Source organism: Molossus molossus, unplaced genomic scaffold (assembly GCF_014108415.1).
Source record: "Molossus molossus isolate mMolMol1 unplaced genomic scaffold, mMolMol1.p scaffold_m16_p_7, whole genome shotgun sequence".
Lineage (NCBI taxonomy): Eukaryota > Metazoa > Chordata > Mammalia > Chiroptera > Molossidae > Molossus > Molossus molossus.
The window spans coordinates 50,878,800-50,900,115 of NW_023425401.1; the positions used below are offsets into that span (position 1 = coordinate 50,878,800).

The window sequence follows — 21,316 nt, forward strand, 5'->3', positions numbered from 1 at the left end:
TTGTTATTATTATTATTATTATCATGCTTTCTCTTAAGGTGATATTCTATTCGAGTCAAATGTGAAGTACTTCTTTTCCATTTTTCAATAATTTTAAAAACACATGTCTTTGAGAAGCCTTTCTAGGAATAGATTTTGAGGAACTGCCAACTTCAGTCACCATTTTAACAGAAATTCTTACTTCTCAAATAATGCAAATCATCCGATTTACTAAATTTTTATATTTTCTTAAAAGTATTTATATTACTCCTTCTCTATGTATTTCTTTACCTTGAAAAGTAGGCCAAAAACAAATTTTCCAGATTTAAGGTTATGGGCATTAAATGGAGGCAAGTTTGGAAAAACTGGTGCCTCTAGTATTCTGTCCAGTGTGTCATCAGAAACCAGCTACACCGAGAACTTCAAACGTTTATCTCACAACAGATTTGCCATAATATCTGCAGGCTCAGATTGTGCCTTTGTGGTGTGTCTTAAATAGGAAGTTATTATAAGACAGTAAGAATGAGGGTTTTTTTTAATTGATAAATTTTATTAAACTTATAACAATATACAAAAATGATATTAACAGGGATCTGTATCCTAGTATCTTTGAGAATCGTCACCCCCCTCTGATTTTTGGCAATGGATGCTTCTACTTTTCATCTTGACCATTTAAAAATATATTACAAATTGCTTATAAATTTATATAATTTTAAGCTAACTTTTACTTTAAAGTTATTTAATTTTTTAATATAACCACTAAATGGCATCTATGATGTATATTCTATCATTTAAAAATAAGACATAAGAGATTGCCTAATTCATTAATTTTATAAATGAAAATCAGGTCACAGGATATTAAAGACTATGTCTGTGTCCCTGGCTAATCCCGAATTCAAGGATCTCTTTTCTGAAGTCAGTACCAGTGGAGAAAGATTACATTTGCAATAACTTTAAAATAGGTTATTTTTAGAATGTTCTATAAGCGACAAAGTTATTCTTCCTATTTATATCAACTGTGTCTAAGGAGCCACAGAATATTCTGAGTACTCCCTGATGGATTAACACAGCCAAAGCCTCGCCCTCCCTCACGTGATAGCCTTTGAATTGTCTCTGTCCCCTAATTGTCTCAGTGCGTTTTGTTGTTCTTTTCCTGAATGACGTGGTGAGTCCCCTCACTGTGGTAATAGGTGTCTTCTGAATTAAGTCCTTTTTAAAATTAATTATCTGTTTGAAATCTGAAATAACTTTTTGGAAGTATTAAATGGGACTTTCACATTCCATAAAACTAAACAAACTTCTTCAAGTTAATGTGTTATCTCTACCAGGAGTATTTCATTTAGAGAGTAACACTGAACTGCAGTTTGGATAAATGTCTCTTCTTGAAAAGATTTTACATGAGCAGGCTGAGAAATAATTTGGGCTAGAAAACCTTTTCCTTTGCCCTCAAAATTTAAGAAATATTGATTGGCTAATTGTTGTATTGTATTTCTTTTACCTAAAGAATTAATTGTGATATTGTTGATAAACGTGTTTATTTCCTATAAACACTTCATCTACCTTAAATAAAGGGAGAAAAAATAAAGGCTCCAAATGATTTAGACCATACGCCAGACAGATATTGTTGAGATTAGTGCCAGGGATCATTTTCAATTCATTCCTTCCTGTGTGTTGTATTACCCAAGAATGTTGCCCATACCATCTCATTATGTATCACATCAAATTTGAGGAGTAAGGAAATAAAAATAATATTACCAGAAGAATATTACCAATATTCATTCCTTTGTTGAAAAGTATAAAGCATGTTGTATTAATTTATACTAAATAGATTAGAATTTCAAATTATTTTACCTGCCCTTAATATTTAATTAATTGTTTCTACACATAATATTTGCAAGCAACAGTGAAGAAATCTAGGGAACATAATCTAAAGTTATCAGTGAACTACCTCAAATTTAAATTTTTTTGTAAATTAATTTGACCAATATTTTTATCATTTTTCATGCCAACTAATTTGCGAGGCCTATAAGAATAGCTGAACATGTAAATAATCAGTTAATGAGATCCCTTAAATTTTAATATGCAGGAGGCGGCCAATCGATGTTCTCTCTCATCAATGTTTTTATTTCTCTCTCCCTCTCCCTCTCCCTCTAAAATCAATAAAGAAAAAAATAAATTATAAAATAGAATATTGACTATTTACAACTGTCACGTTTTTTCAAGTTACAAAGGCAGGCAGTCTTATGTTATGAAATTTTAAACATCTTAAGTGTGATCCCGGTATTAATAGAGGATGATTTCCTTCTGGTAAGCTGTTTAGTCTTTATTTGTTTCCACGCTGACATTACTGACATCTGACACTGTTCATTCTTTAGTTTAAAAGTGAAAAGCTTCTTAGGAAGAAAAGCCACTCGTCCATTTTAATTTCCTAAAGAGTTTACTCCTTGGGGCAAAATAATCATGTGGAGCACCTGTGGTGCGAGCGCTAAGAAGCACCAAGCCAAACCCAGCCACAGCTGCGCTGCGATCGCAGAAGTGTGCCCAGTGCATAATGGCACATTAGGTAGGCATTGATCTCTGCCAGTTTATGAGGTCTCTTACAGAATTAGGCAGACTTTTTCACTGAAACCCGTGGAGCAGAAATTGCTACTTCTAAGCTAATCCATTTTCAAATTACCATCCAATTGTGACTGATGACCTCGCTACAAATCCGCTTATCTACCTCCAACCACTCAACAAGCAAAGGAGAATCAACTGGCATTTCCCTGTATTTTCAACTCTTCACAAAAAATTTGTCTTGCCATTCTGAGTCACCTTTTAGTGGCACTGCAGCTGTGGAGATAAGCATGATAAGTGTTCAATGCTGCCTGATTGTTGGTGCTTATTTGAAGGTAAGATGGGAAAGTAGAATTTGTGCTTAGTGTGATACAGGGTTTAACTAAAATTGGATTTTAAAATTCTGCTATAAATTATGGCTAATTTAATTAATTTATTTTAAATAATTTATTCAGACCCAAGTATACTGAATGCCTCATCAAAAATGTATTATAACTACAATATGCAGCTATTACTCACTGAAAACCTTGGATCCAGTGTAATCACCTGAGAAGACAAAACTTAAAATATTTAAAAGAAAACTTGTTTTGGGAAAAATGAAGGCAATGGTCAATTGTTTATTTACCTGAAGGCAGTGTAATGTAAAAACTATGTAGGAGGTATTAAACACTCAAGTTAGAATCAAACAGAACCTATTTCTCATTTCTCCTCCAGAAACTTTATCACATCCCGTAACAGCAGTGACTTTATGATCCTCACTGTTTGGTAGTTGCAAGAGTGTCAATAAAGAATGTATAAAAGTGATACTGACTTGCATTCCCTTCTCTTAGAAAACTATAATTAGCTGTAACTTTCAAAGGCCTTTTGATATATTTTAAAAGTCAATGTTCAGTGCATATTTTGTAGGTTTTCTATATTGTGAAAAAATCTTGGCTGGTTCTCTGAAGATTTTTTTGTGTGGACCAGCTAGTAGAAATCTAATTGGTAAATATAGTAATATATGTATGAGAAAATTCATTTACATATCTCTTGAAGCCAACAATATACAAGTAGCAATTTGTAAACAGTTCTATCAAAACTGTGGAGTGTCTGTTTATGAAACATTAGACAAAGCAGTAGTTACAAACATCTCAGTCTTGGCAGGGTGATGGATGAGGCAGAGAAGTAATTATTTCCATGTCTATAATTAAAGCACATATTTTTTAATGTTTCCATCTCAAATGCAATCAAAATGCAAACATCTGGCCCAGTCACTGCTGTGAAGCCTCATCTCAGCTGGTTTGCTTGTAGTGTCCTGGCAGTGGATTGACAGAATTACCTCTTCAGAATCAGGCTAACAGCACACTCCAGTTTCTTGAAATAATATCTAAGACGAGTTTGAGTTGCTTTCTCTTGTTGCCTTTTGATTTATGTAAATATAACCTGGCTTCCTTCTGAACATTAATCAATAGTATTTCTTTTATTTGGTGCATGGACTAGGGCAAGTCATTTGTAAAGCGAGACGGTAATACCTATTCCAACCTACCTACCAGTAGGTGGGATGAAAGATTCTAAATTAACTTACAGATGAAAAAATAAAAAAATATATATTTTGGTTTAAAATATATTAATTTTATGAGTAATATTATCAACTTGACTACCTACATGAATGGATGAGGAAAAGCCACTGGTCTATAAATTACAAAAAATTATCAAGTACATTCATCTCATTGCTTGCTGGAATAGCTATATTTTTGTTATAATTAATGTTTTCAAACATAATCAAAATTTCTTTACCTCAACTAGTGAAAATATAACAAGCTACATAAAAGGAAAAATTAAAATTAAATTCCCTACAGTAAATGCTTTCCTCATGCCTCAGGTTTCTAGGGTCAATAGCAGCTTCTTCCACATCTTACTTCACATGATGAAAACATATAAGCATATATATTATATAGATTGAGTTTTATGTTATCTATTTTTAAAAAGCACCACAATATAAGTGTTGTGTAGCAAATTGTGTTTTCCTTGAAACATACATCAATAATGGGCCTCTAGTTGAATGCATAGATTTGATCCATGCTGTTAGTTAACATCCTATTGGATGTTAGATTGAATAGTAGTTAGATTGGATAGTATAGATTGAAACCACATTACCTAACTTGCCCTCAGTGAACATTTGAATACTCGTGGTGGCCAAGTATTTACTTTGTCATTATCTGTTTGTCTTAGTTGTTTGTTAGTTGGTATTTTATTAATATACATTCATTTTTATTTGTAGACATTTCTTGATTAGTTTTCATAAATTCATGGACATTTGGATTCCCTACAGCAAAGAGTATGGATACTTCTGGGCACCCTGGATAACATGGACCAACTTTCATCTTTTTTATTTTTAACAAGCTGATGGAAGAAAAATGGCATCTGATTGCTCCTGTGGTAGGCAGTTCCCTACTAGTAAACTTTAGCATCGTTTCATATGTTTACTGCATGTTATGGCGTGGCTTGCTGTAATTCCCTATTTATATGCTTTGGCAAGTTTTATATTAGCTTATTTGTCTATATTTATCTTCATAATTAAATAAATTAAATTCCTATGTTCTTCTTATGGGAGTTATATAAAGGCTAAGTAAAGACTGAGAAGTGGGCACTCTGCCATCTTAGCACTTAGCATAGTTTATTGGAAATTTTACTGTATTGCTCCCATAAGGACATTCTTTCAATTGTAAGACACTTGTTTTTAATTCTATTTTATCAATATTTTGCCATAATATTTATTATACTCTACATATACCAGAAATAAATGATAAGCTCCTAAACTGGTGAGAAAAGTATATTTCATTAAACTACAGCATATTGAAGAAGGACTCACATCTTATATTTATGCATCCAAACAGAAAGCTTTTGAGAAAATATTTCTGAATTAATTGGTTACTCAATCCTTTTTTCTGGCTTTACTGAGATATAACTGACATAAAACATTATATAACTTTAAGAGGTACAACCTAATGATTTGACACATGCGTGTAGTATTATGAAATGATTACCACAATAAGGTTAGTTGACACATCCATCACCCCACATAATTACCATTTGTGTGTCTCTGTGATGAGGACATTTAAGATCCATTTATTCAGTTAGCAACTTTCAAGGATATAATACACTGTTGTTAAGTGTAGTCAGCATGCTGAACATTAGATCCCCAGAATTTATTCATCTTGTAACTGAAAGTTTGGACCTTGTTAACCAAATATCCCTATTTCCCTATTCCCTAGTCCTGGTAACTACCATTCTACCCTGATTCTGGGAGTTTAGCTTTTCTAGATTACATATATAAGTAAGATCATACAGTATTTGTCCTTCTCTGTCTGACATTATACTTTGGATACTCAATCTTGAAACACTTTTCCCTACCTTCACAATTCTTCCCTGGAGCTTTACATTTAAATCTTTAAGGACAGAATGCTAGGGGCCTTTATCATTTCATTGCTTTCTATAGGACCTTTGTATCATATACATTTTTTAATGTAATTTTTTCTTCGTTTTCTTACTTTCAGTATTATTTTCATTTCATCCAAACTTGGCAATTGAGGATTGTGTGGAATTTCAGCTAACACATCTCAGATGTGTATGATCTCAGATGGGATACAAAAGGATTAAGTGTAGAAGGTGCCTCTACCCAACTTCAGCATCTACACTAACAATTGGTCTAAGACTAAGATAATGGTCTCTTCATTCAAAATACACATTAACCAAAATGCTGAAAATATTATTTTGTTGTTAAATAAGTGACACTAGATTTGTTATTTTTGTTGACTATTCTTACATGAAATCACCAGGTTGTGGAAGTAAAGATTTTCTTCATTCACAAAATGTGACTGCTATCATTTATCTTTGCTTGAGGAAAACTTCAAATGAATACATCTTTTAAGGCATGAGATAACGCAAATGGAGTCCCCATGTTTGTAGTAGAAAAAGTGTCTTTATAGCTTACAAAAATTTATTTTTATACCTACGCTTTCTGTTGACTATGTTTATTTGGGACAAATTTTGCCTTTCTCTCCTCATTTCTTTCATTCATACACCTAAAAGAATTGCACAGAATTACCTCTAAAATCTCTCCCTGCTCTGACTTTGCACTCTTTGGTAAAAACATTTCAACTGTAACCAAACCCATCTGTAATTATGCCCTCTGATAGATACTCAAGCCAAAGTTTTAAATAATTTTTTCCTACATATTGCACCATGGTTTGGTTGCACTTAAATTTTAGTTATAATCAAGAATTTCATTATGATTTTGAAAATAAGTCAACCAACACACTGAGAATAATATTGGCAAAGTTTTTGATAATAGTAGCTATTATCATGGTTAAGTTTGATAACTTAAACATGTCTACCAATGCACAAGTCAAAGTTTCTTTCATAGTTAATATTCTCATTTTAATAGAAACAATAAGATGCCATGAAAATAATATATTTTTAAATGTATGCTCAACTAATCAAGCAATCATTATATTAATTGAGCAACATCTAGTTAATATAATAGTTAATATAAAGAGAATCACTTTATCCAACTTAACAGAAAATATAATTTATAGAAGCATTGAACAAGAAGCTATACATGTGACAAGTAATGCAAAATATGCGAACTTTTATTGTGAAAGTAATATTGGGTTGAGACATGCAGGTTTATATAGAGTTGGCTAGATGAGTGGATGAGATTAAAATTATGTATTTGGGTAGACCAATCCATACAGCTATTTTATGTAGTTTCTTAAGAATGGCCACCTCAACATGTGTACCCTCTTTTTTTTTTCTTTATTGATTTTACAGAGAAAGGAAGTGAGAGGGAGAGAGAAATGGAAACATTGATGAGAGACATCAATTGGCCGCCTCTCGCATGTCCCCTACTGGGGATCAGCCCACAAACTGGGCATGTGCCCTGACCAGGAATCAAACTGGTGACCTCTTGGTATATGGTCGATGCTCAACCATTGAGCCACACCGGTCAGGCTGTGTGCCCTCTTTTTTATTACGAATTTGGACAGCATACTCATCTATTACTTTAGAAATTGGATGGATTCATGAATATGTTTTTTTATATTATCTAGTAACAAAAAAGTGAACATTTCAATTCATTCGGTTTTACTGTTTCTTTACCAACTGAATCTAGTAGGACTGGTAGAGTGACAGTCTATATAGCAAGTTAAGTAATCTCTGTGCAGAGAGTCTTCTTGACCATTTGAGAAAGTTGGGGTTATTTGAATAATTATAGAACTTCAATTAATTTTTCTATTGACATAAACAAGTAAATACAAATATCCTGAAAATCTTTTATAATTATACATGCTTTTATTTATTCGTTTTAATATCTCATACTGCTTTTGATAGCTTTTATCAATTTCTAAGAAGAATTTAATATTGTGAGTAGAAAATGCAATAAGATATTGAGTGAAAAATTTTCCAAGTTTATTTTTTGACATATTCTCACTACAAATTTTCATTCCCCACTCCCTCAAAAGAATTGGAGTTTGGCAATACGACAGTGTATCTATAGCTTTAATACCACTTCAAGTTATGTCAGTTTTGTCATAATTATTCAGTAAGATGGTTTCCTAAATACTGTTTGACACTTTCTGAGATTTTAATTCATATTTGGGAAATCACTGCTTAAAATGCAGACTGCTATGAATTTTACTTGAACTCCAATGCTCTGCTGATTGAAAAATAATTTTATGGTTTGGTCTAAGAATGTTTTAAACTTCACTAGAACAAAACAAAATTGCATTTACAAAAAAATCTCAAGAGAACTTGTGAGCACATATTTAGAATAAAGTGGGATAAAGTAATAAAAAACTTCATGGTCTAAGTCTCCATTTTTTAGTGTAGATTAAAGTAAATTGTTCCAAAAATTCCACTCTAAATAACTAATCTACATGGATCTATGTACAAAAGTCTACAAATCCAACTATTGTTAACACCCTGCTTCTTTTTTTCACCTATTGTTATTTTCAGTTCTAAGTGTTGTTGGTTAACTTTCACTAAAGAAGAGTTGAGTGGGACAGTTTCCATAGCAACTGTCTCAGACCTCAGACAAATCCCTAATGACTAATAGTAGCACTTCTTGACTTAAGTTGTTTCAAAGCCCAGTTGTAGCCCAAAGGGATATAGTTTTGATGAAACCCAGATGAGCTGTAACTGTATTTCAATCTATACTTCCACTAAAACTATAGTCAATTGTCTATGGTAATAGGAGAACAGAAATAACATGAGTAATGAAATCTACAGATAATCTCAAATCATCATTTTAGCCAATAATTTCCAGTCCCTCCTCTATCAAACCTCTATTTAAAACTTCTTCACGAGAATTGGAATGAACAGATGTGAGTTTTCTTCTCTCTGTGGGAAAGGTATAAGTAATTTATAAAATGAATCTTAAAATATGGCCCCAGGGAAGAAAGACTGATTAATCATTTGGTCTAGATTCCAATTTCTGAAAAACTCAGGAAATTTGTCTTCTGCTTATCAAACTTTTGGAGACACATTAACATCATCCATAATAATATTTAAAATAAATAAACCTACTTAAACAATATAACTTTATTTGTTAAAAATATAATATGAATTCCAATTAAATCGGCATGATTACACATATGAATTCATCTTTTTCCTTCATTAATTCCATCGAAGATATAATGAAAGAACTGAAACAAACAAATGAACAAACAGAAATGTATTCATTCACTAAGACCAAGAGAATGATAAAATGGTTACCACAATGTAGGGTTTCAAGGAATGTTGGAGATGACAAATTTATGTAAACTTGTTTGACTTGCAAAAGGGAGTTAGAGGATTTCTCAGGACAAGCAAACCCACTCACCCTAAGGAAACTGGGAGACACTCAGCACTAGATAGCATACCTTACCAGAAGAAAAGATTGGGAGGCTGACATTTGTACCTTCTTTTTCCCAAAATATCAGCAATCAGTAGGGATTTTTCCCTCTGCCAACTATTGGAGATACTAATAGCACTGGAGAGAGTACATCATCACTTGGTGCTCCACTGTGAAAAGACTAATTTTCTTACTAGTAAATATTAAGTGCAGTCTAATGATTCACAAAGTACCCTCTAAACATTCCCACCCCAATCCAAATACATACAGTGCTTCCAAATGTGGTTTGATATCTCACTCATAAATCCAATGGACAGCCCAGAAGTACATGATGTGTGAGGGAAGCTGATCACGTTAATGAGAAATAAAAACCCCAAATCACCAACTAAAAGAACTTGGAGAAAACAAAACTAATGAAGGACATGAAAAAATGTCAAAATGATAGTGAACATTCCCTAGAAATAAGAAAATATATTTATTTTTATTTTTTTTAATCCTCACCCGAGGACATTTTTCCATTTTTTGTTCAGATAGAGTGGGAGGGAGAGAGAGGAAGAGAGAGAGAGAGAAACATTGACGTGAAGGGACACATCGAGTGGCTGCCACCCGCACGACCAACCAGGGCCGGGGACAAACTGCAACCGAGGTATGTGCCCTTAGCGGGAACCGAACCCGGGTCTCTCTGTACCGCAGGCCGACGCTCCAACCGCTGAGCCAAACCGGCCAGGGCAAGAAATATATTTAATATATTAAAAATAAACAAGCAAATAAATAAGACTATAAGAGAAACAGAGAACCAAAAAAAATGCTCTTAGCAATTATAACTAATAATTGAAGTAAGAACTTTAATAGAAGGATTAGAAGACAAAGTCAAGAAAAATTGCTGCAAAGTAATTAGTAAGAAAATGAAATAGAAGAATAAAAGTAAAATAAATTAATGGATTAAGGAAACTAGTTAAGTACAATATTTTTGGGACCAAAGGAATGAAAAGACAGAAAACTCAAGAAAGAAATATATATTTATTTTATCTAATCTACCCATCTATCTAATCTTGATATATATTCCATGTATATATTAATATATCTCACTTATATTTATCAAAAAAATTTTCTATAAATGAAGGACATGAATTTTCAGATTAAAAAGTCTGTTTGGTGCTTAATGCAATGTTAACCAAATAAGACATATCCTCAACAGCATATTATTACTACATTTAAAAACGTCAAATGTAAAATAAAATTTTTAAATATTTTTTTATTCTTTTTTTAAAAATTTGTTTTCTTTATTGATTTTAGAGAGAAAGGAAGGGAGAAGGAGGGAGAGATAGAAACATAGATGAGAGAGAACATCGACTGGCCCCCTCCTACATGCCCCCACTAGGGATCAGGGCCACAACCTGGCATGTGCCCTGACCGGGAATCAAACTGGCAACCTCTTGGTGCATGGGTCGATGCTCAACCACTGAGCCATACCAGCCAGGCAAGATATTTTATTCTCAATGGGAAGGGATACATGTTACAAAGGAACAGAGATTTGAGTGCATTAAATGCTCAACTGCAGCATTAAACAGATGACTTGAAAATGAATAAATGAAAATATTAGTCAAAACACTTGTAATATTGACCTTAATGTCAGCTAAAATAGATATCAAAGCAAAAGCATTAGCAAAAATAAAAAAGAAACAGTACATAAAAGTGTCAATTCAGCAGGGAAACATACTAATCATAAATGTGTATAAACCTATAAAAGAATCACAAAATGTAACAAATCATAATTGACAGAATTAAAGGAAGAACACTACAATTGCATAATCATAGCAAGAAATTTTATTAAGACGAGACAAAAATAAATCTGTACACAAATAGTGGATCAAAGAACACTGTATAACACATATGTCGGCCTTAAACAAACTCTCAGTAGGTTTTAAATGATGGGTATCAGAGTATGACGCTTGACCATAATAAATTTAAAATAAGATGTCTAGGGAAACATCTCAGGAGGTTTTTTTTTTGAGGGTTGTGTCGGGGAGGAGTTACATGGGAAAACCAACAACCTGGAAGTACCACAGGAATTTTGAAACACAGCTTAGTCATCTTACACACTTTTATTGTAAGATTTAATTGATTTTAAGTGTAAATCTACAAAAATTAAGATAGTGTGTTACTGGCAAAAGGGTAGACACATAGTCCAATGGAAAAATTAAAAGTCTAGCCCCGGCTGGTTTGGCTCAGTAGTTAGAGTGTCAGCCCCAAGGACCAAAGGGTCATGGGTTCAATTACAGGTCAAGAGCACATACCTGGGTTGTGGGTTTGTTCCCTGGCCCTGGTCCAGGAATGTGCAGGAGGCAATCAGGTGATGTGTCTCCCTCACATCGATGCTTCTATCTCTCTCTCCCTATCCTCCCCTCCCTTCAGTTCTCTCTCTAAAAAAAAAAAAAAAAGGAAAAAAATATCTTCGGATGAAGATTTAAAAAAAAGAAAAGAAAAATTAAGAGTCCAGAACAAGTCCATTGATGTTTGACCAAGTTCCTAAGGTAAGTCAACTGGGAAAGGTATGTCTTTATTTTTTAATCCTCACCTGAGAATATATATATATATATATTTCATTTATCTTTAGGTGGACAGGGAGGGAAGGAGAGAGAGAGAGAGACAATGATGTGACAGAGATACATCGCCTGGTTGCCTCCTGCAGGACCCTGAGCAGGAATGGGGACAGAACAACAGCCAAGATACATGGCCTTGACTGGAATAGAACTCTCGACTCTTTGGTCTGAGGGCCTACGGTTTGTATCTAGAACAACTATACATTGGCAATTAAAAAAAAAAAAATTAATCTAACACAACTCAAACTACATACTCAAAAGAGATCATAATCTTTTAAAAATAAAAACAAGAGCCCTGGCCGGTTTGGCTCAGCGGTTGGAGCATTGGCCTGCGGTCTGGAGAGACCCGGGTTCAGTTCCCACTAGGGGCGTGTACCTCGGTTGCAATTTGTCCCCAGCCCTGGTTGGGTAGTGTGGGTGGCAACCACTCGATGTGTCCCTTTCACGTCAATGTTTCTCTCTCTCTCTCTCCCTCCTACTCTATCTGAACAAAATGTCAAAAAATGTCCTCGGGTGAGGATAAAAAAAAACAAAAAAAAACATGAAAATATGGAGAAATGAACTGCTGAGAAAACAAGGGTATAAATAAATCATTATGCTCATTTAAGTAAGCAAATACACTTAGTTATATGATTCCATTTAAATTAGTTATATAGACCTGGCCGGTTTGGCTCAGTGGTTAGAGCGTCGGCCTGTGGTCCAGAGAGACCGGGGTTCAGTTTCCGCTAAGGGCATGTACCTTGGTTGCAGTTTGTCCCCGGCCCTGGTTGGCCGTGTGGGTGGCAGCCACTCGATGTGTCCCTTTCACATCGATGTTTCTCTCTCTCTCTATTCCTCTCTCTCCCTCCTACTCTACCTGAACAAAACAAAAAACAAAAAAAGGAAAAATGTCCTCAGGGGAGGATTAAAAAAATAAATAAATAAATTAGTTATATAATTTTATTTACATAAAATGCAAAGTAATGCAAGTAAAAGGTCATAAAGAATCTTGTTGGGGTGATGTAAATTTTCTGTATCTTGCTTATAGTGATAGTGCCCTAGTATACACCACTGTCAAAATTCACAGAATTCAGCACTTTAAAATAGAATTTACATTACTTAAATTATCCTCAGTAAAGTTAGCAAGGGAAAAGAAATATATAGAGAGGCTTCACCCAAAGAAACTGTACACATCTCAAGGAGTTTAACAAAGACAAAAGTTCTATGTAGTGCTTTACCTTTTGTGAAAATATCAACAGCTGTTTAGCCAGCCATAAAACCATAAAATGTCATTCCCTGAACAGGATTGTTTCCTGAGGTAGCTAAGTATTTCTCTTACTGCAGTCTTTCTTTCTTTCTTTTTTTCCCCCTCAGTCCTCTAGTATTTATTTATTTATTTATTGAATCTTTATTGTTGAATGTATTACAGACGTTCTTCATTTTCCCCCCATTAACCCCCTCTTCCTCATGCCTGCCGACCTCCCACCTTTTCCCACACTATTGTCTGTGTCCTTTGGTTATGCATATAAGTTCTTTGGTTCATTTCTTCCCACCCCCCCAACCCCTTTCCCATTGAGGTTTGTAAGTCTAGCAATGAATTTGTACTTCTTAATCCCTTCACCTTTTTCACCCATTCCCCCAACGCCCCTCCCATATGGCAACCAACAAAATGTTCTCTGTATCTATGAGAATGTTTCTGTTCTGCCTGTTCATTTTGTTTGTGGATTCCATTGTCAATAGATATGTATTCATTGCCATCTTGTTTGTTCATATATTTTATCTTTTTCTTCAAAAAGACCCTTCATCATTTCATATAATAACGGTTTGGTAGTGATAAACTCCTTTAACTTTTTCTTGTCTTGGAAACTCTTTACATGGCCATTGATTCTAAATGACAGTTTTGCAGGATAGAGTAATCTTGGTTGTAGGTTCTTGCTTTTCATCACTCTGAATATTTCTTGCTACTCCCTTCTGGCCTGCAAAGTTTCTTTTGAGAAATCAGCTGACAGCCTTATGGGAACTCCCTTGTAGGTAACTAACTGCTTTTCTCTTGCTGCTCATAAGATTCTCTCTTTGTCTTGAACCTTTTGCATTTGGATGATGATGTGTCTTGGTGTGGGCCTCTTGGGGTTCATTTTGTTTGGGACTCTGTGCTTCCTGGACTTGTATGTCTGTTTCCTTCACCAAGTTAGGAAAGTTTTCTGCCATTATTGTTTCAAATAGGTTTTCAATTTCTTGTTCTCTCTCTCTTCTCCTTTTGGCACCCCTAAGATGCGAATGTTGGCACGCTTGAAGTTGTCCCAGAGGCTCCTTACACTATCCTCATTTTTTTGGATTCTTTTTTCTTTTTGATGTTCTGATTGGGCGTTTTTTGCTTCCTTATATTCCAAATCAGTGGTTTGTTTCTTAGATTTACGTACTCTACTATTGAATTGGTGTAAATCATTCTTTATTTCAGTTAATGCCTCATTTCTGACTGGTCCTTTTTTATGCTCTTGAGGCCCTCCCTAAGTTCATTGAGGTTCTTACTAAGTTCATTGAGCATCCTTATAAGCAGTATTTTGAACTCAGCATCTGTTAGGTTGCTTATCTCCATTTCACTTAGTTCTTTTCTTAGGGTTTTGTTCTGTTCTTTCATTTGGGACCTGTTTCTTTGTTTCCTCATTTGGCTGCCTCCTTGTTTGGTTTCTGTGTATTACTTAACAAGAGGTATGGGGCTATCTGAGACCAGATGCTGCTTATTTGAAAGAATTTAGGAAAATCTGAAGTAGGATCCAAGACAGGCCAATCCTATGGTTAAGCAACTGGCAATAGCTTGGGTGGGCCTGAAAGTTGGGTGGGGCAGAGCCTCAGGGAATCACCAGGGCGGGGCTACCAGTGTGAGCCAGGTTGCTGGAGTCCCAGGTATGGCGCTGTCTGCCACCCAGGGAAGGGTTCACCAAAGGAACAAATGCCTCTGACAGCACATTTGTCCTGGAGAAAGCCCCCTCTAGAGCCCTCGCTCCAGTGACAAACATCTCAGTTCTTCCCTGTATGTCTCTGGTGCCCCTCGAGCTGCCTCCTCTCCAAGCTTAGAGGGAGAGAGTCCGATAAGTCTGTGCGCGGGCCCTTTAAGGAGCTGCCTGGGGCTCCAGCCGCGTCAGCCTCCCTGAGCCTCAGTTCCTGCTGGTTTTTCCAGCCAGAAGTTATGGGGATTCTCTTCCTGGCACTGGAACCCTGAGCGGGGCACCTGGTATGAGACGGGGACCCCTCAGTCCTCAGAGAGGACCTTTCCAGCCGAGGTATCCTCCTCATTTTTATCTGCCACATGTGGGTGTGGGACCAGCCTGTCAGCCTCCGCCCCTCCTACCAGACTGGATGTGGCTGCTGCTTTAATTCCATAGTTGTAGGACTTCCATTCAGCTGGATTCAGGTGGTTTTGAATGATGGTTTTTCTGTAGTTTAGTTGTAACTTTGACGTGGTTGTAGGAGGACGCGATACCGCGTTTACCTACCCGCCATCCTGACCGGAAGTGCACATCTTTCTTGCTCAATCATTTTTACCCACTGACAGGCTTTGTGTGCGCATGTGTGTGTGGGGGGGGTGGGGGTGAAAGAAGAGGGTGACACCTCTTTATTTTGTCTATACAAAAATAAGTTGCACTTGAAGTCAATATATAAGATAGAAGTATCTTTGGAGCAATATATATATATATATATATATACACACACATACATATATATAAAATATAAAGGAGTATTTCGGAAGCAAGACATATAATATAAAAGAAAGGAGTATCTTGGGGAAAGGAGTACCTTGGGAGCAAGATCTATGAAAGAATGCAAGAATTAGAGTTTGGGGTTTGCGTTCTTGGTCTCTGTAACTTGTGTTGAATTTACATTGTCCTTCGTTTCCTTATGTCAACAATGAAATGATCTCTTAAATTCCTCTGGCTCTAAAATTTTGTGGACCTAGAGACATTTAACTCAGATATAAAAGATAGAAGAAAAATAAAAGAACTATTTGAGAAAGAAGAACTTATTGGCCAGAAAAATATATATATAATCCAATCTGAATCTTTGGTAGAATTTGTGTAAAAATGCAGACATTGTGATTTTTCAAAAAGGTAGGTAACGTCGCCCTCCTACTCATGACCATTCGGGTCCCACCCTCACTGGGTTCAGAGGAGGGTAGGCACATTGCCAGATTCTCTGCGGAGCGAAGCCACATCTCCAAGCTCTCCTTCTGACCCTGTGGGAGCTAATATCTGAGCCAAGGCCATGAGGTGAGGGCTTTCTGATTGCCTAAGTCACCAAGGTTTCCTGTTACTAAACCTGAATGTAAGCTCAGCCCCAGTATAATTTTCTTAGCACACCTGAATTAGCTACCTTTCTCCCCTTCTTTCAAATATATCTGGGGAATTCTCTGATAAAGGAAAGATATTCAAATTCCTTGGAAAACCTTAGAAGTGGTTACAAAGAAGATTAAAATATTAATAGGCTACAAGCACAAAGAACCTACTGAAAATTAAATTGAAACAAAACCTAAATTAATAAACATATTGAGTCAAAAGGACTTTTTATATTTTAAAAATGTCTTTATCTCTTAAATGCTGACATCCTTTAGAGAAATTTAAATGTTCTTAAATGGTTCTGTTTTAGCTCATATTGCAAGCAACATATCTAAATAAAAAGATTCTTATTCTTTATTTTAGTCACTCACTAAATAAATGTTGTCTGTCCCTTACACTGGCAGCCATAGAGAAGAGAAAATATTTTCACCTTAAAAAGCTTATAGTCTAGAATAGAAAAATAAAACTTAAGCCACCAAAAAAGTACACTTTGAAAAATGAAATAAAAAAGTAGTTTGAATATTATTCAAAACGGGAAAATATATTGTTCATTCAAAATTCAATTTAAAAAAATAAAATATGTAAAAATTGTAAGCAATTAAAAGTAGGTATTGCTAGCCCCGGTGTATAAATGAGAATGTTAAATAAGGTAAGGTAATTTTCTCAAGTGTACACAATGATTCAGCTTGGAAACCCAGAGATAGTTGAATCAAGAATGTAATCTCATTCTAGAATATTAAGACACCTACAAAACAGACCAAAGTTATTCAATAGTCACATAACGATGAACCTCAAACCGAATAACAAATTATATATACTACTCTTGATCTTCTTAGCATTCTGATTTGTATTTTCTATTTCCTTCTCATCTACTATTTTCAATATTTCTTTTTAGTTAATGTGAAATTTTATCTCATCTTCCTTTCCTCCAAAATCAGTACATCCTTTTCTTAATTATAGTCTCCTTTAATTGCCTTCTTTTTTAAAAAATGAATTCCTGATGTCTTTATCATGGGCTTTCTAGTATGGAATTAGTATATATATTTAACCTAGAATTTATTTATAATCAAACATATGTGAAACCATGTCTAGGGAGAAGTTAATAATTACAAAAGAACTATTCTCAGATTCATGAAGGAAAATAATGTGTCTTACTTCTTGCTATAATCACATTCCATAAGCAAATAAGCCAATAAATAATAAAATTAGCAGGGCAAGCAAAATAGAGTTTGTCTACTATTTAAATAAATATTTATATTAAATATGACATAATACATTTGACATGCTCATAATTCTTTAACAGGCTACTTTTGCTTAAAAAGGGAAGAAATTAAGGGGTAGAGTAACCCTGTTGCTGAAATAGACATTGATGTAAAGCAGGTATCAAGCCTCTCTATTTGGGAGGTCAGATCACATTTTCTAAAAACTGGTATTTATCTACCCTAGTTTGTGTTTGTATCATTCAAAGCCTAAAGCATACGTTAAATTCTGCTAATAATTCTATTAGATACAATATGTGGAAGTAAATTTCACAGATGTAATCAAATTCTCTGACTTTTAAATATTCATTAGTTATCTATTATTCACTATTCCATTTCAATTAAAAGCATACCCTGTTAATTGTGTTCAGTAATTTAAGACATTCAAACGGACTGTTGGTGTATTTGTAAGTTAATTTTGAAAACTGGCATGCTCTTTAAGTGCACTTTGAAAGGCAATGATGGCAATGACATTGAAAAGAAGTCTATGTATGACTTTGGCCTTCATACATTTGAAAGTCTTTAGTTAATACCCAAGAAATTCACTTTGTGAACATTGCTTCCTTTATTTATTCTTTATAAGGCAATTGTAATTGGAAAATTGGAAAGTTCTTATTTGCTAAAAAGGAAAGCAAATGTGTAGTATTTGTGTGCATGATGTGCTAATGAAAAATGGCATCCAAGAAATTAGTATTGTGGAAAGCTAAAAATTAATCTAGCCTGATAAGTAATATATATACATATGCATTATATGTTTGTATATATGTATATGTATGTATTAGAGAATTGGCAATACAAAAGTCATATTAGGACGTTTTTATTGCTCTACCAATACTAAAGATATAAGATATAGCCCTGTAAATAATTAAAAATCTTTATTGACTTGATGTTAACTTTAACAGTTTCAATGCACATTCCAAATCAGTGGATGTTCACCAAATGTGATAAATGTTTTGCATATGTAAATGATGCTTCCATATAACAATTATAATATAGTTTTCATTAAATATATTTTCTTGATGCTAAATATAAAAACAGATAAAAATGTATTTGTTCACACTAAATAGAAATACTCATCTAATTAAATCTAAGGGGCATAAAAAACTGGGAATACTTTAGTTTTACTGAAATAAAAATCAAACTAAAATTGATTAAAAATTTTATTCCACTCAAAGACCCAAAAAGAAAATAAAACATATTTTAATTGATTGTTTCTTAACAGCCCATACATAGTCTACTCATAGATATTAAAATATATATATATTTTTAAAATATATTTTTATTGATTTTAGAGAGAGAGAAAGAGACAGGAAGAGACAATGAAAGTTGGCTGCCTCCTGCACGCCCCCTACTGGGGATTCAGCCCAAACCTGGGCATGTGTTCTGACCAGGAATCGAACTGATGACCTCTTGGTGAATGGGACAGCACTCAACCAAGTGAGCCACACCGACCAGGGTATTAAAGTATATGTTTTAATTCCTTTGTTCATTTATCTTAATAGCAATTATTTCTAATAGTAATATATGTAATGCAGTATAATGGTAGGCCTAATGTTGCTAATTTTCTTCCTACTTACCATGAAATAGATCTTGAGGAACAATTAGAGTTAAAGGGGGTTTAAAAATAATACATATGCATTTACATTTCCTAACTGTATTTTACTTTAAGGGTAATATTTCAATTTTACGTTTTGAGTCAAAATTAAGATAGGATAATACATTAAAAACTTACTCCTCCCTGTGTGCTTGGCACTCAAGCCTTTGAATGGGTTCTAGTTGATAGTAACCATATGTGGTTCACAGGAAATGTAGAAGGGGCAGGCTAGCCAAAGGATCTCTCTGGATGGCAGTGTGCCCACACGCCAACTACCTCTGCTCTGTGGGTCCTGGGAAACATGGCAAAACCAGTCTAATTACTAAGTATGAAGACTAAAAAAAATTATAGGAATCAAGATCTTGATATTTCGAAGTGGCAGTGTGGATTGCCGACAAACTATTCCTTTTTGAAATGCTGGAGCCCTCCCATTTTCCAAATCATTCCACAGAATGGAAGGCTATAGAAGTAAAAACACAAAGCGCCTTAATTTTTTAAATTTACCTTCTAGATTATATATCAAAGAAATGTACTAGCATAACAAAATTTCCACCAAGTCTTATTTATATGAAAACGTATGTATTTTAAAATCTCTTACCTTCTTCCAAGGAAAATTCTTAACTTCTGAGACACATTTGTTCAGTCCAACTGGTTATTTTAAGTAGCTGAACACTTTAAGTACCCTATAAAAATAAACAAATTTATTCTTAGAATTCAATATAAATCAAACAATTAACAATAAATTAATAGGTATTCCATTAAAAGAAATTTCTTCAAACTACCTCAATACCTTGCATAAGAGAATATAGTGCAAGAAGGAAAAAGGTATTAAGAGAGGCAGATACTGAATTTGATGAGCATTTCACTTTTCCTCATCCAAAAAAATAATTTTTTTTTTTTTTTTTTATCCTCACCCGAGGACATTTTTCCATTTTTTTGTTCAGGTAGAGTGGGAGGGAGAGAGAGGAACAGAGAGAGAGAGAGAGAGACATCGATATGAAAGGGACACATCGAGTGGCTGCCACCCACACGACCGACCAGGGCCGGGGACAAACTGCAACCGAGGTACGCGCCCTTAGCGGGAACCGAACCTGGGTCTCTCCGGACCGCAGGCTGACGCTCTAACCGCTGAGCCAAACCGGCCAGGGCAAAAAATACAATTTTTAATACCTAATTAGGCACTTTGAAATAATTCATTATTTAGCTCTGACTCTGCTAAAGAATAACTGATTTATTTGAGAATTAGTTGAAGGTCTAACATGCTCTGTTGATTTGTCCATAATGCTATGATGTCATTAACATTTTCCATTACTGATGATGAAAGGCTCACACTGACAACCCAGCTATGCAGTAATTTCATGGCGCTGCTAGCAAGTAACCGGATTTCACTATAACAAAAGCTTTTTTGTTTTTTTCATGAGTAAAGAAAATATACCATATATAAAAAGTGAATAGAAATTTTAAATAACTGAATCTTTCCAAATGTATAATTAAAAACATGTTTTCAATAGTTTTTTACTAAAATAGATGCTTTGTAACATAATCATAAACTATTTCATATTTTAATTAATAGTAAAAACAATTTAGAGAACAAAATAAAGACAATTCAAATCTGATCCAAAGACAATATTATCTCATTTGGGGAAAATATAATTTGCTAAAAACTAAAAATGTATGCAATAGACATTCCTTAGCTAAACATTAACCTCATTAAATAATATAAATCTTATTTAAGTCAATAAAAACTATAGTAATACAGATTCTGAAGAAGTACTTGTTTCATATTTATTTTCAATTCTATTTTTACTGTACCTTTTTGAGAAATAAAGACTACTATTTATTACAGTATTTTTTGAGAATATATATATATTATATAATGTTTTTGTTGGATTCCTTACTATGTAATAGCATTAGAGAGATAACTTAAAAATTGACTTAAGCAAAATATTTATGGAAGGTAATAGGTAAATAAACAGATAATTTATTACCCCAAGAATATATGAAAGTATTGAAATACAAATGGCTATACCATGTTAAATATTCCTTCAAAACATCCATCACAATTATTTTACAGCAGTAATAGGTGGAAAACAAGACCTTTGGGGTTGAGGAGTCAAGTAATTCAGAGACTAATATTTTTAAGA

At 34.2% G+C, this 21,316-nt stretch overlaps 1 protein-coding gene across 1 annotated transcript in view; it reads right to left on the reverse strand.

Moving 5' to 3' along the window:
• The window catches only part of SEMA3A (semaphorin 3A), a 324,915-nt gene extending 305,105 nt beyond the window's left edge, over positions 1–19,810 (reverse strand). The window contains exon 1 of the mRNA XM_036246639.1: positions 19,771–19,810. The gene's annotated coding sequence lies outside the window, so the exon portion shown is untranslated. The remainder of the gene's footprint in view (positions 1–19,770) is intronic.
• Between the last annotated feature and the right edge of the window lie 1,506 nt (positions 19,811–21,316).